This window comes from Anolis carolinensis, chromosome 1 (assembly GCF_035594765.1).
Source record: "Anolis carolinensis isolate JA03-04 chromosome 1, rAnoCar3.1.pri, whole genome shotgun sequence".
NCBI lineage: Eukaryota > Metazoa > Chordata > Lepidosauria > Squamata > Dactyloidae > Anolis > Anolis carolinensis.
The window spans coordinates 78,076,120-78,103,152 of NC_085841.1; the positions used below are offsets into that span (position 1 = coordinate 78,076,120).

General features: G+C 37.9%; 1 protein-coding gene and 1 non-coding gene across 3 annotated transcripts in view; both read right to left on the bottom strand.

The window, feature by feature from the left end:
* sash1 (SAM and SH3 domain containing 1) overlaps positions 1-27,033 on the bottom strand; it is a 713,255-nt gene that overhangs the window by 561,931 nt on the left and 124,291 nt on the right. The gene's annotated exons all lie outside the window — the stretch shown is intronic.
* mir5394 (microRNA mir-5394) lies at positions 18,698-18,775 on the bottom strand. The gene has a single exon (NR_129995.1). It is a non-coding gene; the product is annotated as a microRNA mir-5394 (primary transcript).

Genomic DNA, 27,033 nt, shown 5'->3' on the forward strand with positions numbered 1-27,033 from the left:
GGCCACCTCCTAGATCATTCTAGTGCCCCATGGGGAGCAATATTTCCCACTTTGGAAAGTACTGGCTTAGACTCTCTTCTCTGGTCCTGTAGTAAGGATGAAGAATCTGAGGGGGGGGGGAGGGTACAATTCTTTGAAAAGTGTGTGTGACCCTAGCTTCTTATAGTAGTTTTTTAAATTGAATGGCGGAGTATTAAGGCTTAAAATACCATAGTTCATGACATCCCACCAAGGAGTGCCTCATATAACACCACTAGGCACCACTAAGCACTGTCACTAGGTCTCAGGAGTTTTTTGCCCAGAAATACCCAGTACTCCAGACAGACCTGCCCTGGCACATTCAAATAGCTTAATACCAGGCAACATTTCACAGACAGAAACTGAGAACCATCTATAGCCAAGTAACATTACAGTGAGGACAAGATCACAAAAGTTATTGCTAAGGAAGAACACACATTAGAAGAAGATGCAGCAGTTTGCTTTTGTCCCAGCCTTTGTAGAAGGACAAGATTCTGCCTCCTACTCTTTAGAGTTAATTGAATGTAAATTATTTTGTGCTTTAAACAGTTTGCAACAACTGAAGTAAGTTAAGGACAAAGTGGGAAAAGTAAGAGGAGAGAGAAAGTGGGACATTTTATGAGCAGCTGAAAAAGTGGAATGGCAGATGATTATTAGGGACTGTCCCAGTCAAACTGCGACAGTTAGAAAAATGAGCCTTTTAATCTTGCTGAGCTCTCCAGTACTCTTAGTGTGTGAGAAACAAAACCAAAGCAACCTGTCTAAGGGCAGCATTTTTTTCAGTATCTGTTATTCTTATCTGCAGTGTTGTTTTTCTTCAAGTACAAGTATCACTATAATAGCAGGATGCCCCCTTCTTTTGATTTATATGAAGCATGTGCTTGTCTGTGGTTGGATTTAAATGCAATAAACATACAAGCTCTTCAGGGATTACTACTGAACCTGAACTAAGCTTGAAACAGCCTTTTCAAACATTAATATTTATATGCAAAGTTTAATCTACTGAAGGAACATGAATAAAAAATGGCAAAGCACCAAGTGTCACTTGGAATATGCACCTGCATCCAAAATAGTAGTGCTATAAAAACTTTTTCAAATGGTCATGTGGTAGATTGATGGGGCCTACCATGAAAACAAACCACGAAACCACTTAAGACACCTAAAAGAAGAACAGATTCTTCATTTTTACTCTGTATGCATGTAGATAGTCCTGCAAATATGCAAAATCCTCATTTTAGAACATTTCCATCATCACTGAAAAAGGACGAAAGAGGAATAGCTTCTGCTTTCTTTTTAGTTGTGAATAATCAAAACGTATATACCCCTTAGAGAAAGAAACATCAAGGAAAAGCAGACATGACAGGGATATGCAGCCAAGAAGGATGGATTATGTGCCTGTACAGTAGATAAGCAAGCTGTTGTTTTTGTTGTTGTTGTTGTTGTTGTTGTGTATCCTCTGGTTCAGCACAAGAGTGGGTTTGAGAATGTCTGTAGACCAGTGGTTCTCAACCTGTGGGTCCCCAGGTGTTTTGACCTACAACTCCCAGAAATCCCAGTCAGTTTACCAGCTGTTAGGATTTCTGGGAGCTGAAGGCCAAAACATCTGGGGACCCACAAGTTGAAAACCACTGCTGTAGAGGAAGTAAGTGCTTCAGTGTTGGCCACACTTTACAAATGCAGGAAAGTAAAACAAATGGTTCTTTAAATGGGCATAACTTTATTGATAACAAAATGCCTGTAGCAAGGATGTTAGAACGCCGAAACCTGAGGTTCAGTAAAGTTGATGAATATTCCCAAAGCATCAAAAAAGAATTTTCTACATATTTTGATCCAACCATTTCTCCAAAAATGTATATGAATGAGTTAACCTGGCCATTTACACACACAATGACTCTTCAAAGGAGCTTCTTAGTATCCAACTTTCCCACATGCAGGGAGACAAACATGCTGTCCCCATTCTTCTTGCATGATTGGGAAATGCACAGGAAGGAGAAACAGCATTCCCATGCCACCAAGAAGGAAGGTAAAGAAGAATCTGCCACAAGAATCTTGGTAGGAGTAACTTACTTCAGTTGTTGCAAACTGTCAAAAACACAAAATAATTTACAGTCAACAGAACAGGAAAGCTGCAAATGTCACTATCTCCTTCTCTACTGGGGCTAAGAAGGCTGATGTAGTCAAAGTTCATCTTGTGAAAAAGAGACGAAGCCCATTGCATAGTCTGGGAGAAGCACAGCAAGTGTCCAATAGTTAGTGGGGATTGTTGGCTGCAAGACTGAAAAGTTCTTGCAGCCATGTAATGCCAACAATGATTACTGTTACAGGTTATAACAATATAAAAGACAGACTGCATTTGTCTTGGTTGCAGTTGAAACTTTACAACTCAAATGTTTTATAAGCACTATGCAAAAGCACCTGATGGTATGACTTTGCTGCTGATAAGCATCATGAAATGTGCCTTGACAACACTTCTTCCATAGCTGTGATCAATCAAAAGCAAACAGTTGTTTCCCAAAATACAGCTAGCAAGCTATATATGCAAATCATTGTGTGCTTTCTGACTAAAGAGTTTCAGGCTACCAAAGGAAAGACACTTTGTTGTATCAGCTTTCTGTTTCCCAGATGAAACCATTCTGTTTTACCTTGCTTATAAAAACCAATGAAAAAAAGAGAAAGCTATTTATCCTTACATTTGGGATAGTTCCCATATATAACTTCCCACATATAGCATTTATTTGAACAAATAGTCATTTGATTTTCCTATCTTCCTCACTGGTGTAGTGGAACTAAAGTTGTCACTACAAGTACAGTAGAGCCTCACTTATCCAAGCTAAACGGGCTGGCAGAACCGTGCATAAGCGAATATCTTGGATAATAAGGAGGGATTAAGGAAAAGCCTATTAAACATCAAATTAGGTTATGGTTTTACAAATTAAGCACCAAAGCATCATGTTATAGAACAAATTTGACAGAAAAAGTAGTTCAATATGCAGTAATGTTATGTTGTAATTACTGTATTTACAAATTTAGCACCAAAATATCACGATATATTGAAAACAATGACTACAAAAATGCATTGGATAATCCAGAATCTTAGATAAGCGACTCTTGGATAAGTAAGACTCTACTGTACTTTCATATGGTCTCTCACTTTAAAATTATGACCTAAAAAAGGCCTGCACAAAAAACTAGGTGCCTCTTCATATATACTTTTCTTAACACCTTTGTACATAATTGTGATATCACAATCATATCCAATAGTATTTTTTCAAGTACAAAGCATGCCATTTTATCTCACTTTTAAATACTCTTTTACCTAGTGCCGTGTGCCAACATGTTATAGTAAAGTAGGCAATCTTTTTCGCTTTTTTCCCAATCTATCCTCTATTACTTTACACCAGTGGTTCTCAATTTTTATCTTCATGGATAAACGGATAAAAAGTCTGAAGATAAATAGTTCACTCTGTCCCAAGTGTAATAGAGGTCTTATCCAGAAGAACCATTCAAAGCAGGTATTTATGGGGCTATGTCTTCTCTTGCAGAACTGAAGCACAAAGCCTGCACTGAAAAGAAATTTCACACAATTTCTATTGAAGCAGAGTGCTTGACATTATTATGGTTCACTCTCATCTGAGGTTTTTATAGAAAAGTTAGATAAAGGGGCGATGTGCTCAGGACAGAAAGAGGGGGCTTGATGACTTAGAACATTATTGCACGAGGCTCAGAAAACATGTTTAGGCTCCCTAGTCACAAACGGAAAAATCTACCATTGTAAGACATTGTCCTAAACTCACTATAATGTGTAGTGAAGCAGTTGCTTTTAAAAACAAACATGTATTTAATTAGTCTTTCGGGTGTTTTGACATGTGATAATCTCAAGCTGTTTCTGCAGTGACTTTGGAGTCAGTGATGTCAGATTGTTGTGGGTATTGATCCAGGCCTCTGCAGTTTCTTCTTCCCAGCCAAAACTTCTTATTTTTGCCCCATTTGCTTCCTTTAAAAATAATTCAAGTAACTGTGCAGCTCTGCAGAGGAACCTTTGATATGGATTTCCTACCGTGTTTTCCCGAAAATAAGACCTCCCCAAAGAATAAGACCTAGCAGGGTTTTGGGGGGGATTGCCAAATATAAGGCCTCCCCTGAAAGTAAGACCTAGCAACTAAGGCTGCAGCAGAGTTCCATTGGGAAGCATGGCTGCAGGGCTAAAGCAGCACTCATACATACACACACCGGAGGGAGGGAGGGAGGGAGGGAGGGAGGGAGAGAAAGTGCTTGCTGGCCTTGCCTTGCCTGTCCCCCAGCCTCCGTGGCTGCTGCTGCGCTGCCGTTTCTTCCTCTGGAGACAAGGCCATGCTTCCTGGCCATGCTCGCTTCGCCCCCAAGGCTTCTGATTGGCTCCTGGAGCCAGGGCAAGGGAAGGAGGGAGGGAAGGAAGAGGGCTTTCCACTCGTCCTGCTCTTTCAGTTTCTTAAAGGTACAGAATGCATTAGGATTCTCCTCTCATCCTTATTCCTATCCTATGCCCTGAAACATTATTTTATACTATTATTCTATTGCCATATTATTATCATCGTATTCTGTTACTATTATTATATCCCATTATTATATTATCCTATTAATATATTTTATATCATTATATTATATTTTTCTATTATTATTATTATTATTATTATTATATCATTATATTATTATTATATTATTATTCTATTATATTTTCATATTATTATATTATTATTCTGTTATTATTAAATTCCATTTTATATTATCCTATTAATATATTTTATATCATTATATTCTATACTATTATTCAATTATATTATCATATTATTATTTTATCATTATTAGCATATTCTTTTATTATTATTATATTCCATTTTATATTATCTTATTAATATATTTTATATCATTATATTCCATTCTATTATTCTATTATATTATCCTATTATTATTATATTATTATGCTATTCTGTTATTATATCCCATTATTATATTATCCTATTAATACCATATTATTATCATATTCTATTATTATTATATCCTATTATTATATTATCTAATTAATATATTGTATATCATTATATTATTATTATATTATCATATTATTATTATAGTATATTATATTATTCATCATTCATGAGTACATTGAAACTAGAATAGAGAGAAATCAGCGTGGAAACCTTGTGAAACCTAAACTGCAAGAGGTACCATAGATTGTTGTACATGGAAATAATGGTAGTAACAAGAAATTCTTGATAGGATTCATAGTTTGTCTGTTATGCTGGTTTGTGATGACAACTACTTTATAGTATATAATAAATGTTCATTTTGTTGTTCAACAATAAATGTGAGCTCTTCTTCATGGAAAAATAAGACACCCCCTGAAAATAAGACCTAGTGCATCTTTGGGAGCAAAAATTAATATAAGACCCTGTCTTATTTTCGGGGAAACAGGGTATATTAAGTGTTTATTTTCTGATTGCAAGTCTGTTTTGGAAAACTTCTCACCCATGCATGGCTGTGCATCATTAAACAAGGTGTGCTAGTCAAAAGTACACCTCCCCCTTGTAGAATACACAAAATAGGGGAAAGCCTTTAATAGCAAAATGCATCTTTATGGTGCTTCAGTAGGTTGAAAAGTGAAAGTACAAAACCGCGCAGCTGCAAATCTCTCACAGAGTGGAAAACAGGTCTCCGAAGATTATGAACTCTCAGAATTGTGCAATTCTCTCAGAAGTGGTTGGATCTCATCCTTATGAAGTCAAAGAGCATTAGGCATGAAAGATGTCACCTTGGCTGAGTCCCACCCTCCTTATAATTTCCCCTCTATTTCCCCTATAAAATTGATTATTTATACTTGCAAATGACTGATAGTCACCCACAAACAAAATGGCTTTGAAAGAACTTTCCTGTTTGTGACAAATATATTCAATAAAAATGAAGAAAATACTTAATAGGAAAAGGAATAACATTTTTATATAGTTCACATGACACTCAAAAGGGTTAAGAGCATTTTAGTTTCCAGTGTCAGATGATTTCTCAAAAATAGGCAGAACTTGTCACAAGTGAGCAAAGGATCCCGGCTTGCAGATGAGACAACAATGTGCTATACTAATAAAGTCAGTCCTTGCCGCTTCTTAATAATGAGCTGTCAGAGAGTAGCCTTCCAGAGTTTGTTTAGGCGTCAAACTTTCTCATCTCTGAAAGCATCTAATAGAAATTGCATGAGTCAAATTCCACTGGGATATTTTGATTTTATTGCTTGTAAAATAGAATTTGATACTATATGTAGTACAAGACAGCTCTGGAACCCTTAAAATAGTTTTGTGCTAGCAAAGAAGGTAAGTAAAGCTACTTTGCAGACAAACAAAATCACATCACTGCATCACGTAACTAGATTATTATTTATCAAGAGCAAATTTCCAACCTATCTGATACCCTTTCTTTTCTTCCCCTTGCCCCAGGGCATAACACATTGCTGTGCAGCATATTGTCTTATGAATCTTCTTCAAGTACCCAATTATCTTGGTGCACCAGACTTGTCATTATCATGACAGCTGTGTGCAGCTTACAGTACATGTTGTCAGAGGTGAAAGATTGTTCAACAGCATCCTCATATCCCTCCCTGAATTTCCATTACAATGTGGAGAAGTGAAGGAAAGACACAGAAAGGAAGCACAAGTTAAAAGAAACTGTCACATGCATTCACTCAGGAGAGCATTTGAAAAGTCTATTAAGTTAGATTCCACTTAGAAGTGACTGTGGAGATCCTCTTTAATGCGTAAGAATGTGTGAATAAATATATTCCTATCAAACCAAGATTGCATTTCAAAGAACTTTTATTTGGCAATAAGGTTATGTTAGTTAAGTTTATTTGTAAAGGTGTCCCAGATTCAGCCAATTACAATTTTGGGAGAAAGATAGGGAAATAAGATGGACAGACAGGACAAATAGGTAGATAATTAGATTAGCCTAAACAGAGCAGTGTGATACTCTATTGCAATGGATGCAATCCTAACAAACTATCTTACAATGAGAAAAGTAAATCCTAATATCAAAAACCAATCAAAGTAATTAAAAACATTCTGCATCACGTCATTTGAAAATTGAAAAGAAAAAGGGGGAGGGGAGAAGAGGCAATAACAAGAACTGCAAAATCTAACAGCAGATTCTGTTACCCTTCCTTTCCATCTACTCTTGGACCACTTGTTGAAGGTGCTGTATATGGAGACTGAGGAGAAGGAGAAGAAGAGAGAAGTCCACTATGTGAATGCTTGCTCATGCAATGACAGACATAACATGATGCTAATGCTGATGATAGCAATATCATGATGATAAGGTTGTTCGTGGGCATGGTGAGGATGGTCAAGAGAACGAAGGTCAAGAGAATTTAAAGCTGAATATGCTACAATGAAGAAATGGCATGACAAGTTTAACTTTCTTTTAGACTTTCACTTACTCCCGAGTTAACAACCAGGGTTTCAATCCAGTTGAAACACCTCCTATTAAAGCTGCATTAAAATTAATGGGGCTTGTATATGTTCTTCAGAATATTCAAATGTAATTATGACAGCAGATGCTCTGAGAGCCACGAGATTGCACCAGCCCCAAGGCACATCCACTGTAACCTTTTAATAGTGAGACTGTATTGTTTCTCCATATCACATGCTTTTATTTGATAATTGGAAGTCACTTTGCTGACTGGGGGGGGGGGGGGAGAAGGAATAGATAGCAAAGGTCTGTTGACATTCTTAATAGCCAACAGGGATAAATGGTTTGGCTAGCATTTTAATATGAATGGAACAGACACATTTCCCATAAACATCACCCTGTCATACTTCACCTTAGTTCTCAGATACAAAAGTGTGTGCAAAAATGTGTATAGTAAGGAAGATTACAAAACCCCCCAGTAAATATAGGAAAGTAACATAAAGAAGACATACTTGAGACAAATAAAATACTTTGCATGTTTCAATTCTCATTGATGTAGGGTAATTCACTTGATACACAAGAGCCATTCAATTGATACACAAGAGCCATCCAGTCCAATCTCCTGCCATACAGAAACACACAATAAAAGCACTCGCAAAAGATGGTCACCCAGCCTCTATTTAAAAACCAATGAAGGAAATTTTACCACACTCTGAGGAAACATGTTCCACTGTCAAACACCTCTTACTATCAGTTAAGCTTTTCTTAAAGTTTAGGTAGAATCTCTTTTCCTGGACTTTGACTCCATTGCTCCTAGTCTCCAGAGCAACAGAAAAGACTACTTCCTCTTTAATATGACATCCTTTTAAATATTTAAACATGGCTATCATGTCCCCTCTGTCATCTCTTCTCTTCTTCAAGCTAAACACACCCAACTCCCTAAGCCACTCCTCACAGGGCTTAGCTTCCAGACCTTTGATAGTTTTTGTGACTTTCCTCTGGACACATTCCAGCTTCTCACTATTGTAGATGCCCCTGGCTAAAATATAACTTCTCTTAATTGTTAGCGAATGAAATCGGTATTAATTACCATTTTGAAATAGATTGATGTTGGTTCAGACAACACAACTGAGAAGGGAGGAGGGAAAAGTTAAGAGTGAACAAACAGGGACATTCAGGACTCATTCAAGTCAAGGCTAAGTTCGGCCTGGGTAGTAACAGATAAAGGTAAGACAGTTGCAAATTCTGAATAAACAATAGGACTCAGTCTGACAAATCTTGGACATGTTCAGTGCACCAACTGGCAGGGACAAGAGCAGAAGGTGAAACTGGGAGGAGTTGAGAGGTAGACCTAGAATAAAAGACTGTTAGTGTGTTTCTGTGTGATTGTGTGAGTTATATAAATATTGCTACAATTTTCTTTGTTCTTTGTGATACACTGGGCTATTCCAGCAGGCAACAGTTAGTTTTCTGCTGCAGTAATAAAACTTCTGTAATTTTTAATATCCTTATTCCTGATAGAAGGCACGATCATCAAGTTTGCAGATGAGACCAAACTGGGAGGGATAGCCAACACTCCAGAAGACAGGAGCAGAATTCAAAACGATCTTGACAGACTAGAGAGATGGGCCAAAACTAACAAAATGAAGTTCAACAGGGACAAATGCAAGATACTTCACTTCGGCAGAAAAAATGGAAATCAAAGATACAGAATGGGGGACGCCTGGCTTGACAGCAGTGTGTGCGAAAAAGACCTTGGAGTCCTTGTGGACAACAAGTTAAACATGAGCCAGCAATGTGATGCGGCAACTAAAAAAGCCAATGGGATTTTGGCCTGCATCAATAGGGGAATAGCGTCTAGATCCAGGGAAGTCATGCTCCCCCTTCTATTCTGCCTTGGTCAGACCACACCTGGAATACTGCGTCCAATTCTGGGCACCACAGTTGAAGGGAGATGTTGACAAGCTGGAAAGCGTCCAGAGGAGGGCGACTAAAATGATTAAGGGTCTGGAGAACAAGCCCTATGAGGAGAGGCTTAAAGAGCTGGGCATGTTTAGCCTGCAGAAGAGAATATGGTTGCTCAGAAAGTTATTTAATAAAAAAAATGAGTAAAATGTATCTTTATTATGAAAGCACTTTGATTGTTCTATTCTGTGCTTTTCATTTTGACGTTTTAAAGAGCAATTGTGACTTGGTATTTTGGGTGTTAATGATGTTTACAATTTATTATAATTACTTCTTGTACATTGTGGATTTGATTTTAATGTAAGTACAATTTATAACAATGTGAAACATGCCAAATACATGATCCATGGACAATACAGTGCCCCATAGTAGTTTCCCACAAGGAAGCTCACAGTGAACTTTGGTAATGAAACTCGTAAACTCTGGTGAACTTCCACAACAGAAATATTGTGCACACTATGGACTTTATCACATGAAGGTGGCAAACTGGAATGACCATCAACTTTGGTGACTATTGCCATCACATGACTACATGCACAATCCATTGCCAACTGCTACCTCCCCACAACAAACCTATCCCAATGATTGTAATGAAATCTTGTGTGTCTATTTGTGTTTAGAGAAATCAGACTCTGTTTTTCCACCTGTCTTAAAATATATATTAGACTGATTTTATGTGCTAAATTTATGATTGAGTTCCTTTTAATAAACCTGAAGAAAATATCTCGAATGTACTTACAGACCAAGAACATGAGGAAAATTGATAGGCACTGTTTTCTAAGTCATCTCAGGTGGCAGTAAATACATTGCTTGTGTAAAGAGGCTGTTAAGAAGCTTTCAAAATCATTTATTAGACCGCACAATGCCAGAACACTATAAATTATGGTTCTACTGGGAATGTCAAATGTTCAGATTGATTATATATGCTACTAATTCAATTCCACATTTTTGCTGACTTTCATTTCCTTTTCTTATGATGTATAGTACAGAAATATATGGTGATTTCTATAATTATTTTTGTTCTGGTTACTAACTATAAATTCAAATGCTTCTCTCCCTCTGTGTGTGTGTAATTATACTTAGTAATGTGGACAAAATAATTATAAAAATCACTAAATATTACTATATGTACATACACATTATATGATTAATGTTCCAGGCACTACATGCCGGCTATTAATATCAATATTAATATTTTGGAGGCTGAAAAGTAAAACAAAGGAATACTGATATAGTCATTACAAAGCTATGTTTGCACTGCTTCTCAAAATCTTGTATATTGAAAGCAAGATGGAAGCCTGTTTGCATTCTTTCTTTGCTTTTTGTTGCTGTTTTGGCTCACTTTCAATTCCTTTTCTGCTGCAGGAAAATGTGTCATGTAAACATGCTGTTCCAAAACAATTAGCCAGCTGCCTTATTTAAGGACTCATGCCTTTGACTCTTCCAGAAAACTTTGCTATGTTCAAAATGCACAGAATTATCCTAGAGAATTCATATCTCAAAAACTGGCATGAAAATAAAGCAGTAGAAAAATATTTGCAAGTCAGCATAGTGGTAACAGCATAAAATAAAAACAAAACTTGTGACAACTTAAGCCAGACCATTCATAATCGCTTTCCCCCTCAGTAACCTTCCTTGTAAGTATCTATACTTAGAGCTGTCCAAGTGGAGAAAGTGACAATTGATATCAAAAATATACAGACAACAGTAGCAGTGAGTTTTGAAAATAGTTTTTATTTTATTTTACTAGATTTGTAGCAGAGTCAGACAGTTCAGAACAATTTTAGTATGAAAACATCATCAAGACTGTATCTCCAGGCTTGGAAAAGAAGAAGGAGGGAAAAAACACAATTTCTCTCTATTAGATTAATTACACCCAACAAATGGCAAAACAAATTGTGACATGAACTTTACATAGCCCAATTGCTTTTCAGTCACGGGCTGGGGCAAAGTGTCATTTGCTTATTTGTTTCACACTAACAGTTGGACACACTTTTCCATGGTAAGCTGCCTTCCTAATAAATGATGTTTGACAGCATAATTTACAAACCTTCCCTGGAAACAGAATTGAGGCAATATAGAAATAAACAAAATTGATCTTTACTCTCAGCAAGGTGAAAATAACAATGCATTTCATGCCAAAACTTTATGTATTCATCCATTGTACTCATCCAGTAATAAGTAGACATTTCATATTTCTTCAAAATCATTTCAAAATCTGAAAATTGCCTTTGAACTTGTAAATCATTAGGTTTGGATTTGATGAAGAGTCTAAATTAAATTTTATATTATAAACATGTTAATTGAAGTTTGCCAAATGGTTTAGTGAGTTTTAGTTTGATTACATTATTCTTTCCTATTTTAAATTTTTAAATTGATTTTAAATATATGTAGAACTGATATCCTATGGCAGTGCTTTCCAAACTATGTGTTGCAACATATAAGTGTGTCATGTGCAGTGTGTAGGTGTGTTGCCTAAACATAAAGAGAAAAGATAAAAATCTTGGAAATTTATGTTATTATCTTACAAATCATATATTTTAAAAAATATATATGTTATGTCCCCAAACATTTTGTTATTGCAATGTATGTATATGTCATATCTTTAATGAGGGGTGGTTTAGCCTCTGATTTACTAGTAAGACTGAATTACCATATTGTAAAATGATGCATTTCTAAAAAGTGTATAACCAACATGATACGTTTGGAAACCTCTGTCCTATGGTATAGGCTGGGACATAACTATTTAAATACATACATTTTCACTGATACCTAACCTTGCCTATTTAGTTTCAAATGTCCACATGTAACTTAACAGCTAGTAACTTCCCCGAGATGGCTGTTATGATAGGTTTGGTGGGGGCATTTATGGCTGTGGCAACAGTGCCATGATCATGAATGGGTAACGCAGAAGGTCCTTGGTACCTACTGGGGTTTGGTTTCAAGACACTCTGTGGATACCAAAATCTATGACTGTTGACAAACACCCATGGATTCTACTGTGCCATCCTCAAGAGCTTAAACAAGAATAGGTGTACTGAGAAGATTCATGTCCAATAAAGCCATCCTTTCAAATGAACAACCAAATTCAAGGTGGCAATGCATCTGTAAGCAAGACAGTTTTATAAAAACAGTTAAGCAAACCTTATTTACTCAAATAAGAAGGCAAATACATGAACAAACATAATACCAGAGGAAACACCTTCACTTTCACCCTTGTTTTTCCACTTGCATTTGAAGTTTATTCAGCTCAGCAGCATCACTCCAATCAACCTTTTTGCATATGTTACACCTCAGGGGTCTAATCATACTTCTTTTTTTAACATATGGATGGCCATATGTTTTATCAGCGCATCCATATGTTTTTCCTTTGGCTGTGCCACAAACTTTTCACACTTAGAACATTATTTGTAACTGATTAGGTCTTTCTAATATTTATATCCCCCCCCCCCAAAAAAATACAGCATAGAATTTAGAGCATAAAGTATGATATAGCAGAAGTGGATGCACTTTCTGAAATTTGCTTTAGAAATAATCCTGAACAGGAGCATTTTCTTCATTGCCCAATTCCACAGATGAAAGCTCACTAGACTAACAGATGCTCTTACAACTCTGTCTTTCCCATCTGCTACTTCGGAAGGTTGCCTCCTTCTGCCTAAAGATAGTCCAGCCTTAAACCTAAGTAAATTCATAACTTTTTGATGGGCAGCATATCCTTAGGTTTTCTGGCTTCTAAATTAATTATACACTTGCTGCCCAGAAGTACCGAAACAGGCATGCTTATAACTTCTTTTTCTTCCTGAACAGCATTATTTGTCTGCACTGGGCTATCCTTTTTATTGTCTGCCTTACTTAGGTTTTGAAACTTCAAATAATATAATATTTCTGTAATCTAATAAAATTATTTAATTCAGCATTATCACTGTTGTAAATACAGTTGAACAGTTTTTCCTGAAAGGAAAAATGCAAGGTTCCAACCATAATAATATTTATGAAATAGACACATTTGCTTGTTTTTTTTAAACAAAATGTCACATATTTGTTTGTGTGTGTGTGTGTGTGTGTGTGTGTGTGTGTGTGTGTATATATATATATATATATATATATATTTCAATGCCAAGAGAAGAATTATTGATACACACCCATATAATATACACACCCATACAATATAGTAGTAGCAATAGGTATTTGTTATCAACATGTGTCAACCCAATGAATGAGAGACTTCCATGAAACCTGATTATCAACAACCCTGCTGAAGTTTTAGAAACACAGGACCACAATTTCTCATATTAGATCAATCTACCTGTAATGTGGTGTTTCTGTTTTCTACTACTTTTCACTTTATTGAGCATGATTGCCTTTTCTAATGAGTTGTATTCATCTCATGATAGGTCCAAAGTATGACAACTTCAATTTAGTCATCTTGGCTTCTAGAGAAAATTGTCGCTCTAACAAAATGCCACATAAATAATAATAATAATAATAATAATAATAATAATAATAATAATAACAACAACAACAACAACAATAACAACAGTTTGGTTATTTGGTTATTATTATGGAGTTTGGTTTGGACAAATGTTAGACAGTGGTACTGAAGAAGGGAAAAATCATTGAAAGTGAGGGCATAAATATGCCTAATGGCCAAACAATAAAGTGTCACCAGCCAGAGGCCTATAAATATCTGGGCATATTACAGCTGGATAACATCAAGCATGAACATGTGAAGACTGTGGTTAGTAAAGAATACACACAAAGGGTCAGAAAAACTCTCAAAAGCAAGCTCAATGGAGGCAACACCATCGAGGCCATAAACACCTGAGCCATACCTGTCATAAGATATTCTGCTGGCATTATAAATTGGACACAGGCAGAACTGGACAATTTGGACAGAAAAACAAGAAAACTCATGCCATTCATCATTCACTGCACCCTCACAGTGATGTTGACCGGCTATATCTGCCTAGAAGATCAGGGGGCAGAGGACTCTTACAAGTAAAACAAGCAGTCAAAGAAGAAGAACATGCCCTGGCAGAATATGTAAAGCAAAGTGAAGAACCTGGTTTGATTGAAGTAAAAAATCAGAAACTCCTCAAAGCACAACAGACAAAAAACCAGTACAAGAAAACCTCACTACAAACTAGAGCTGACAGCTGGCACAACAAAACATTGCCTGGAAAGTTCCTTGACAAAATTGAAGGAAAAGCTGATAAAGAAGACCTGGCTATGGCTCACGAATGGGACCCTGAAGAAGGAGACAGAAGGCCTGATCCTTGCAGCCCAGGAGCAAGCCATCAGAACAAATGCAATTAAGGCCAAGATCGAAAAATCAGCTGATGAACCAAAATGCAGACTGTGCAAGGAAACCAATGAAACCATTGATCATATCCTCAGCTGCTGTAAGAAAATCGCACAGACAGACTACAAACAGAGGCACAACTATGTGGCCCAAATGATTCATTGGAACTTATGCCTCAAGTACCACCTCCCAGCAGCAAAGAACTGGTGGGATCACAAACCTGCAAAAGTATTGGAAAATGAGCACGCAAAGATACTGTTGGACTTCCGAATCCAGACTGACAAAGTTCTGGAACACAACACACCAGACATCACAGTTGTGGAGGTTTGGATCATTGATGTTGCCATCCCAGGTGACAGTCGCATTGACGAAAAACAACAGGAAAAACTCAGCTGCTATCAGGACCTCAAGATTGAACTTCAAAGACTCTGGCAGAAACCAGTGCAGGTGGTCCCGGTGGTGATGGGCACACTGGGTGCCATGCCAAAAGATCTCAGCCGGCATTTGGAAACAACAGACATTGACAAAATTACGATCTGTCAACTGCAAAAGGCCATCCTACTGGGATCTGCATGCATCATCCGAAAATACATCACATAGTCCTAGACACTTGGGAAGTGTTCGACTTGTGATTTTGTGAAACGAAATCTTGTTTGCTGTGTCATATAATAAAATAAAATAACAGCAATAACAACAACAACAACAACAATAATAATAATAATAATAATAATAAACTTTATTTATATCCCTCCCTATCTCCCTGTGGAGACTCAGGGCAATTTACAAAAAGCGAAGGCAAACATTCAATGCCATAATAATAAAGACATTGCCGTGAAAATTAAACAATGACATTACAAAAATTAAATATACCAATGTCATGAGCAGTACATTTTATTCATGCAAACCCTTGGATGCCTTTCTAAGTTGGCTCCAAAGTCCAACCCTTGGAATCCAAAAGAAAATCTCCTTCAGCACCTTTATTTCAGATGTATTTGTTTTCATCCTATCATCTCTCTCCAGAATTATATGAAGAAATCAGAATTACTATAGTATGGATGATTCTGACTTTGCTATTTGAAGTATCTCATATATATATAGTAGAGATACTTCAAATAGCAAAGTCAGAATCATCCATCCATCCATACATACATACACACACACACACACACACACACACACACACACATAATACATAAAATATTGCAGGACAATAAATGCATTTCATCCATTAGATGCAGTTAGAAGAAAAGACATGTGCCCATCCTGATTATGATAATATTTCTCACACCTTTGCAAAAGTCATCCATACCAAGTCCTAAAGTATGCTTCATATTTCCAATGTTCTGCATTCCTTTCCTCTGTATCCCCATTGGCCACAGTGTCATATGAAGCTTAAAGCCTTTTGGACACAATAAGCAGGTGCTACATGAAATGCAAAGCTGTGTGTCAGTTCCTGACAACCTTGAAATCAAGTGTCATTACTGTAATGGAAAGGGCCAGAACTGTCTTTTCTGTTACCCTTGATTAAGGTTATTTCTAGAAACCAACATGGCATTTTCTAATTCTTAAAGCAGCTACTCGTGAATATCCACAGGCAACTGAAAAAGTTTAAAACAAACTGAGTGGAGAGTGGTAACAAAAAAAATTGGTTGTAGGGAAAAACACAACCAAATGCAAAGCTTTATAGTACAATAGTTCACATTTCACTTTCCTCTGACATTAACCACACTTTATTTAAACCCTTTAACACGAAAGGGAAAAATTATCCTGTTAACAAATCCCATATTTCCACTTTGAAAATCAGGGCACAATACTCTAGGGTTTCCTTCTTTGAAGTGCCGTTTGTAAGATGTGATGAAATTGAGGGTAGAAGTCCCAGAAAGCAGTGATTACTTCTCACTACCCCTTGAGAAAAGAAAAGCTGTCGACTTCCTGCCTTTCTTCCTGTCCACTTACAGTTTCTTTGCAAGCTAAGCGGCCAAATGCAGCCCCAGTAGGGATACCCAAGACAATATTTTTCATTGGGAGCTAAATAAGGTGGTTGCCTCAGTCTGATGGTTGCAAATATTAAATAAGTGATTAAAATTCTCAGTTATCTGATTAAGGTTTATTTAATATTATTCTGTTTTAATTTTTAAGATTTGATGGATTTTCTATTTCAGGGCCAAAGCATCTTTGAGAGAAGGAGACAAGTACAGTAGTCTCACTTATCCAACGTAAATGGGCCAGCAGAACGTTGGATAAGCGAATATGTTGGATAATAAGGAGAGATTAAGGAGAAGCCTATTAAACACCAAATTAGGTTATGATTTTACAAATTAAGCACCAAAACATCATGTTATACAACAAATTTGACAAAAAAGTAGTTCAATACACAGTAATGCTATGTAGTAATTACTGTATTTACGAATTTAGCACCAAAATATCACGATATATTGAAAACATTGACTACAAAAATGTGTTGGATAATCCAGAACATTGGATAAGCGAGTGTTGGATAAGTGAGACTCTACTGTAGTGGTGAAGGGGGAAGGGATTAGGGTTATCATTAAGGAAACATGCCGTTTTCCAATCATAATAATATTTATGCAACATAACAAAATGCCATATATATCAATGCTACAATAATTATTCATATACATTCATATAACAGAGTAGTAACCGTAATAGTAATTTGCCATCAGCTTATGGCAACCCAGTGAATGAGATCTGCGCCAGGCTGTTGAGGACCAGGGTCATAACCAGCCCTGCTCAAATCTTTAAAAACAGTTAACAGTCATTTATAGTTCCCTAAACTGTATTCCATCATATAAAGGGAGCACTTCAATTTATTAAGTATATCACTGAAATTTAATAACTTTGTCCTACAGCAGTACCAAAAGGAAGCTGAATAAGGTGGCAAATATGCATCAACTTTACAGTCCTGATATATATACTGCACCAAACATAATGCTTACTGTACCAAACATAATGGAATGTGCATAGATATATATTAATAACAATTTCCAAAGGTTTCCAGCAAGAATGACAAAAACAGGATGCTTCAAATGACGGACTCAATTTCAAAGCAGTATATTTAATGACGGCAACATGTTACAACATAAAATTATCAAGTTTTAATAACTATAAAATCATAGAGTTGGAAGAGACCACAATGGTCATCCAGTCCAACCCCCTGCCATGCAGGAAAAAGACAATCAAAGCACCCCCAACAGATGGCCATCCAGCCTCTGCTTTAAAACTTCCAGAGAAAGAGACTCCACCATGCTCCGAGGCATCTTATTCCATTGCAATATAGCACTGTGCGCCAAGAAACAATCTAAAAAATAACTCCACAAATGGGGATCTCTCATTTGGCTTTTGTTGCATGGTCACCATCTTGCAAATGATTGAGACTAGTGGCTGTTTATTTAATAGGAGAGCAATCTAACATTAATCCTTTGAAACTCTATGCCCCTACCTTTCAAGTGGTAAGAGCTTCATTCAAGGGCAGTGCATGGTTGTAGAGACAGAATTATTTCAAATTAAGTCCATCTTTTTGAAATACCCAGTAGCTTTGTTACACCATGTCAGCTAACAAATCCAAATAGCATTTTTCTAGATTCAGATGCATTAAGTATTGACCGTGCAGTTTATGAAGTGTATTGTGGTGCAGAAAAGTTTATGATATTATTTTTGGCCTTGTCTGCACTGGCCCAAATCTCCATACTCAGCATGACTGGACCCTTGGTTGTCCCCATGATGGTGAGTATCATTGGTTTCCTCCCCCCCCCCCCGCCATTATAAATCAGCCTAGCTTTTGGCAAAGTCAAGGAGCATTCCAGAGTTTGTTGGAAACTCTGGAGTATCCCAGGATTTGGGGATAGGCTGGATAGCAAAATCAGGTTCAAGCTGGGCGAAATTTATTGTCCAGATGGACATTGTCACAATCATATGTCTGATAACAACGGGAAAGAGGTGGATTGTGCCTGTGCTGATACCACTCCTAGCTGGCCATTTAGCTCTGTCCAAGTTAATATCACAAAGGCCATGAGCTTAGACAGAGGTTCATGGTCAGCTTGGAGTGGCAGCGAGATGGACTAAGTGACATCGTAGAAGAGCAAATGCCGTATCAGGTTGCCTGACAATAGCTCCAGATTTAGTACAAATGTGCTGAAACTGAGGCTACTCTTGGTCAGATTTACACCAGACTAATCTGCCCTTTATTAGTCATTAAAGTGTAACAGGATTGCTTTTTGTTTTTCCTACAAAAAAAGGAAGATCTCATCCAATTGAATAAACATCCATCTTTTTCAAATTGTCCCAGAAGTATCCATATTGTCACAAACCTTTGATGAGGGAGCCTTATTGCTTCCTGTAAAAACACCATCTGGTAGCTGTACAGCTATAAACATCTAAACCAGAAATAAATAAATAAGGTTTGATTCATACACCTACTCATTTCTTCTGAGAGCAGTTGCTAACATTTATTTTGATCACCTTATGTAGATTCCTGCTGCTACAATGCAATGCAAATTAATTAATTTGATACAAAGTGTGTAGGTGTTTGCAAACCTTGTTTATTTGACATGGCAACTGGAGAGAAAAGGAGCACCAGCACTGCAATTAACAAATTATATAAATGTTGTGATGGTGATAATTAGGTACTACGAATGCTGATTTAGTATCACAAAAAGGGAAACCTCCACTTCATGAATCTCTTCCCTATCCAGCTGGAAAAAAATGTGTGTACTGCTTAATTTCAGCTTCATTTGCCCACGCCGAAAGGGCTAAACTGTATTCTGCAACTATATTCTGCATTCAGTCATGAATGAGAAAGAGTGGCAATTTCCCCAAAACCATTTCTCACCCCAATTCACTGGGCATCTGTACAGTTTAAGGCAGGGGTCCCCAAACTAAGGCCTGGGGGCCGGATGCGGCCCTCCGAGGTCATTGACCTGGCCCCCGCCCTCAGTTTTATAATATAATATATTGTATATACATATAATATTGATAATAATATTATAATGTAATACAATATAACACTAATAATAATACCATATAATATTAATTATATATTCTATATTACATATAATATTACTAATAATAGTACAGTATAGTGGTATAGTTCAATATAGTAATATATAATACTAATATTGTGCTATGCTAATAATATAATATATTGTATGTACATATAATTTGTAAGCCACTCTGAGTCCCCTTTGGGGTGAGAAGGGTGTGATACAAATGTAGTAAATAAATGCAGTAAATAAATAATAAATAAATTTTATTCTTAGGCTCACCCAAAGTCTGAAATGACTTGAAGGCACACAACAACAACAACAACAACAACCCCAATTAACTTCACTATCTCATTGGCCAGAAGCAGGACCACACTTCCCATTGAAATTCTGATAAACGTATGTTGGTTAAAATTGTTTTTATTTTTAAATATTGTATTGTTCTTTCATTGTTCTTCTTGTTGTTGTTGTTGTTGTTATTTTTGCACTACAAATAAGACATATGCAGTGTGAATCGGAATTTGTATTTTTTTCAAATGATAATCCGGCCCCTCAACAGTCTGAAGGATTGTGGACTGGCCCTTGGCTTAAAAAGTTTGAGGACCCCTGGTTTAAGGAATGAAACACCTTTAGTCTGAACAAAGGGAGGGTAGCGTTGAAATTTCCTTCACTTGCATAGAATGCTGTCACTCTGAAAAGAGAACATTTTCACTTCCAGGATAATTAAAAACAAATGATCCTAAACCAGAACTGTTACACATGTAAAGCAGCATATGGCTTAGCCTTAACTGATTTTACAATATCAACTATGTATTCTAATTTCTGTGAAATATGGAAAGTTGAACTGCTTTGTGTTAGCTTTGAAACAATGTTGTTGACCATAGAGTTATATCATCAAATATATAAAATATATGATTTGAAAGTGGAGACAAATCAAATATTCCCCATGAATATCTCTATTACTACTACTAGTACTGAAACATAAGGGAAAAGGATAGACAGCAAAACAACAAACATGAAAAAAGAGGTATTTACGCTGTTGGTTGAAACAGACAATACATTGCGTACCCTAAACATTGCTCTTGTAATTGACAATGAATTGAGCAGGAAGGATAGTTGCCTGACAGTGATTGCTAGAATCTTAAATCCCTGAGGGAAAGGGACTATTTCAAACTACATTCCTTTCCTTCCTAGATAATATTTTTCCAGGAAAAGGTCAAGGCACTATGACATAAAATGGTTGGGAGCTGAAAACCATTAGGGTTGGTCTTTGTGTCAAGAATGCTAGCCTTTAAAACAGACAGACATAAAAGAAGGGCAAGGAAAATTGCTGTAAAGTGTAATTTTCCTGCAAAGGAACATAATCTTTTTTTCTCTGTCTGAAGGACACTGGTACCTATTAGATAAATGCACTTCAGAAATGCATGAAATTTCCGTTAAAGCAAATCCATCAGAAGAACTCATCACTGCTGTTCACTCTGCTTCAGAAAACCTAAATGGGACTTAGACCAACGACTTCCCTTTTCACTGAGTGAAAGGTGTTATTTTTTACCTGTTCAGGATTTTTCTGCACTTCCAGTCTAGTGCCACTAAAAACGTGGCAAGCCATAATTAAAGAAGAAAAGCAGAAAAACTGTGAGTCACCTACCTTGGCCCAGCATGGCCCATAATATTTCCTCACATTTGCTACACTGTCACCTAGGCAGTCTGTATGGATTAGGCACGAAGCTATAGAATTGAACAGATCCCACAGAAAGTATCCAAATGCAGATAGGCCTATATTGTCACCTGCCCTGCATTTAATTCCTGTCATTCCCCAAAGACAAATAAATTTAATGAAGATTCTTAATTACTGAATCCCTTTTTTGAAGTAGAAATTGGCTTTGATTTGCACATTGCAAGTCAATGGAAGTATTGAGCACTAAAAAATGGGGGTGGGGTGGGGGCTACAACCTATGTCACTTTGAACTGCTAATGAAACTCTTTGATAATTCTCCTACGTTACCCTGAAGCCATGTCTTTAAATTGCCATTTAATGGGAAATTGAAGTGAACAGCCTATTGATATACAGCATGCAGCCTTATAAGGAGGATGAATTTGCCTGACTTCATGGCTCCAATTATTTGAAGGGAAGCTTTCAGACCTTTAATGTTGTCACATAAAATGAATCTGTGTGTAAACAAATATTTGGGGGTGGGGTTTACAGGAGAAATTTGAAAAAACTTGATATCACCATGAGTATCAGCATCTGGCATAGAGTGATGTTTTAATATTTCCTCTATAAAATATTAGGATTCCCGAGGTTCCTTAACTTTAAAAAAGCTATAACAAATGGTTTTAAGATTCCAGCGCTGATTTATGGTTTACATGTCACTTTAATTTGAATTTAGAAAGGAATATCCAAGGTGCTGCACTCACCTTGCGGAAGGGTATGGGTTAGCACCTTGGACAGATTATTAAAAATTCAGACTAAGACCCAGGCCTCTTTTACACTGCCAAATAATCCAGATTATAAAATCAGATAATCCACATTATCTGCTTTGAACTAGATTATTCATCGTGGGTGTCTACTACAGACCTCTGAACCAGGATGAAGAACTTGATGAAGCTTTCTGTCAGCAGCTCACCAAACAGGCACGAAGAAGAGATATAGTAGTCATGGGTGATTTCAACTATCCTGATATCTGCTGGAAAACAAACTCAGCCAAGAGTACAAAGTCCAACAAATTCCTCACTTGCCTTGCAGACAATTTTATGGTCCAGAAGGTAGAAGAGGCAAAAGGGGGATTGGCTACTCTTGATCTCATCCTAACAAACGCAGAGGACCTGATCAATACAGTGGAAGTGGTTGGATCCTTAGGGGCAAGTGACCATGTGCTCCTCCAGTTTGCAATACAAAGGAAGGCCGAAACAAAAAAAAGTCAAACCCGCTTTCTGGACTTTAGGAGAGTTGACTTCCAAAAAATGAAGGAAATACTGAGCAGCATTCCATGGACACCAATACTAAAAGACAAGGGAGTCAAGGATGGATGGGAGTTTTTCAAAAGTGAAATACTCAAGGCGTAAATGCAAACAGTGCCAACAAAGAATAAAAACAAGACAACTGCAAAGAAGCCAGAATGGATGTCCAAAGAACTTCTAACTGGACTCAGACTCAAAAGAGACATGCACAAAAAGTGGAAAAAGGGAGAAATCACCAAAGAGGAATTAAAACGAATAGCCAACTCCTATAGGGAAAAGGTTTGCAAGGCTAAAGCGCACAATGAGCTCAGGCTTGCCAGAGACATTTAAAACAATAAAAAGGGCTTCTTTGCTTATGTCGGTAGGAAAAGGAAGAACAAGGCGGCGATAGGGCCTCGTGAAGAGAAGACGGGGAAATTCTGACAGGGGATAGGGAAAAGGCAGAACTATTTAATGCCTTCTTTGCCTCAGTCTTCTCACAAAAAGAAAGCCAGCCTCAACCTCAAAAACATGGAGTGGATGAAGGATTGGGGGAAATCCAACCCCAAAAAGGAATACCTGGCTGCTCTAAATGAATTCAAGTCTCCGGGCTGGATCAATTACACCCAAGAGTATTGAAGGAACTAGCGGAAGTTATTTCAGAACCACTAGCAATCATTTTTGAGAGTTCTTGGAGAACAGGAGAAGTCCCAGCAGATTGGAGGAGGGCGAATGTGGTCCCCATCTTCAAGAAGGGAAAAAAGGACGACCCAAACAATTACCATCCGGTTATCCTCAAGTCGATACCAGGCAAGATTCTGGAAAAGATCATTAAGGAAGTGGTCTGCAAACACTTAGAAACAAATGCGGTCATTGCTAATAGTCAACACGGATTTACCAAAAACAAATCATGCCAGACTAATCTGATCTCTTTTTTTGATAAAATTACAAGCTGGGTAGATGCAGGGAATGCCATGGATGTAGCGTACCTGGATTTCAGTAAGGCCTTCGACAAGGTCCCCCACAACCTTCTGGCAAACAAGTTAGTCAAATGTGGGCTAGGCAAAACTACGGTTAAATGGATCTGTAATTGGCTAAGCGAATGAACCCAAAGGGTGCTCACCAATGCATCTTCTTCATCTTGGAAAAAAGTCACAAGTGGAGTGCCGCAGGGTTCCGTCCTGGGCCCAGTTCTGTTTAACTTCTTTATTAACAACTTAGACGAAGGGTTAGAAGGCACGATCATCAAGTTTGCAGACAACACCAAACTGGGAGGGATAGCTAACACTCCAGAAGACAGGAGCAGAATCCAAAACAATCTTAACAGATTAGAGAGATGGGCCGAAACTAACAAAATGAAGTTCAACAGGGACAAATGCAAGATACTTCACTTCGGCAGAAAAAATGAAATGCAAAGATACAGAATGGGAGACGATGCTTGGCTTAACAGCAGTATGTGTGAAAAAGATCTTGGAGTCCTCATGGACAACAAGTTAAACATGAGCCTACAATGTGATGCGGCGGCGAAAAAAGCTAATGGGATTTTGGCTTGCATAAATAGGGGTATAGCGTCTAGATCCAGGGAAGTCATGCTATCCCTCTATTCTGCCTTGGTCAGGCCACACCTGGAATACTGTGTCCAATTCTAGGCACCACAGTTGAAGGGAGATGTTGACAAGCTGGAAAGCGTCAAGAGGAGGGCGACTAAAATGAGTCTGGAGAACAAACCCTATGAGGAGCAGCTTAAAGAGCTGGGTGTGTTTAGCCTGCTAAGAGAAGGCTGAGAGGAGACATGATAGCCATGTACAAATATGTGATGGGAAGTCATAGGGAGGAGGGAGCAAGCTTGTTTTCTGCTGCCCTGGAGACTAGGATACGGAACAATGGCTTTAAACTACAGGAAAGGAGATTCCACCTGAACATCAGGAAGAACTTCCTCACTGTGAGAGCTGTTCGGCAGTGGAACTTTCTCCCCCTGACTGTGGTGGAGGCTCCTTCTTTGGAGGCTTTTAAGCAGAGGCTGGATGGCCATCTGTCGGGGGTGCTTTGAATGAGATTTTCCTGCTTCTTGCAGGGGGTTGGACTGTATGGCCCGTGAGGTCTCTTCCAACTCTACAATTCTATGATTCTATGATTCTATATGTGTCTACACTGCCATATAATCTAGTTCAAAGCAGTTTGTCTGGATATCTGAATTTTATATGGCAGCGTAGAAAAGGCCTTAGTTACAACTACTAAAGCCCCTTCTACACTGCCATATAATCCCAATTATCTACTTTGAACTGGATTATCTGAGTCTACACTTAATATAATCCAAGGCGTTGGGCGTTGGGCGTCGGGGTGGGCTCCATGTGGAAGAGGGCCCGGAGCCGCGAGGAAGCATGGGAGGAAGCTGCCGCCACTGCGGTGTCTCTCTCCCCTTCCACCGCCTCCTCCTTCTTCGCATCTTCCTGGGGCAGTCAAAGGGAGCTCGAGAGAAGAGGGAGAGAGAGGAGGAGTTTTCTCTCCCTCTTCCTCCACATGGAGCCCACCCTGCCACCCCGCCACCTTGGAACAGCTGGTGGAAGCCTTCGAGCTCCTTAAAGGTAAACAAGGAAGGTGCGGGAAGAAGAAATTTTCCATTAAAGCTTCCTTCTGAGCCTGCCTCCCTCAAGGCACCTTCCTGTGGCCTCAATTTCAAAGGTTTTTCAAATGCGGCCTCTCAAGTTTGCCCTTCCCCTCTGCACCCCCGGAGAGGCTCCTCCATACATGGGGTGCAAAAGTCCCTTCCCTCCTTGCCAAGCCCCTGGCTTGAATAGGGCCTCCCTATTATCTGTCAGTTTCAGTTATCCAACACTGGGCCCACCCCTTTATGTTGGATAACCGGAACTCTACTGTATGCATAAATATTGATAAATGGAAAAGATACCGAAGTCACTCATATAGACCAGAGCATATACAAGTAGCATGTTGACATAGATGACCAAAAATGAAAGGAAGAAAAAAAGAAAAGATTACAAATTAACCCAATGCAGTATTACCTAAAGGATCACCTTCTCCCATATAATCTACCCTGCACACTTAGGTCCTCTGGGGGGCAGTTACTCCAACTAGCCAAAACCCAACTGGCAATCACCACCCAGAGGACCTTTTCATTGGCTGGTCCATGGCTGTGGAACGACCTGCCAGTAGAGTTCCAACATCTGGATCACTTTTTGGAATTTAAGATAACAAGTGAAGACTTATCTCTTCCGGCAGGCCTACCCAGACAGTTTTAATGATGAATTTTAAACTCCACTTTATGCCTGGTTTTTGTTTTGTGTATTTTGATATGTATTTTATGGAGGTATGTTTTAATATGTATATTTTACAGAATGTTTTAAAATGATTATGTGTTAATTTATGTTTTAGTAATGCTGTAACCTGCCTCGAGCTGTGAGTAGAGGCGAGAAATAAATAAAACTATTATTATTATTATTATTATTATTATTATTATTATTATTATTATTATTATTATTACATAGCCAATGACATAATTATATGTTATCCTGAACTTGTAAAGATTATTTTGCTCTACTCATGTGGTTTGAGGATTCTGCAACTTATCTTTTAAAAGTTTTTTTTTCAATGCCTCCTATATATTCTTAAAGCTGATGTGTGGTTGTGGCCATCACTAATAATCTTGGCTGAATATTTGATACTGCAGGGTATAGATCATCTTCAATGCTTTTCATGCCATGCTGGCATGCTCGGTTTGCAGCCACAAGTGGCAGCTGAAGCATTTGCTATGTGTAGTTGCCAACACATTCCTTTAAATATCCAAAACAGCCACTAGAAGGCAAGCTACACAATTTTTTCATGACTTCCAAATTGTTAAGGTAAAGGTAAAGATATTCCCCTGATGTTAAGTCCAGTTATGTCTGATTCTGGGGGTTTGGTGCTCATCTCCATTTCTAAGCTGAAGAGCCGGCGTTGTCCGTAGACACCTCCAAGGTCATGTGGCTGGCATGGCTGCATGGAGCGCTAAATTGTTAGGGGACCCTAAATGCAGTCATAATCCAGTTTAAGAAATTATTATCCAGAGGGCACTGAACTGAAGAAGATTGCTGTATGACACTATGATCCTGCTTATGCTGTCATGGCTCCATTTGTTAGGCAATATTTTTATGGAGACTGTATCAATGGCTTCATGATTTATGAGGGAAAATGTGGATTTCAAATTTTTCTGCTCATTGGCTTGACTTCGCTTATGTATGGACAATATGACCATAATATCTGCACCTCATATGTCTTCTCTAGGCATTTTCTAGGTCCTCCAACATAGAGTTGGAAGAGGCTATAAAGCACAAACAAAGCTCTCAAGAGATTATCATCCAGTCTTTGCTTAAAACCTCCAGAAAA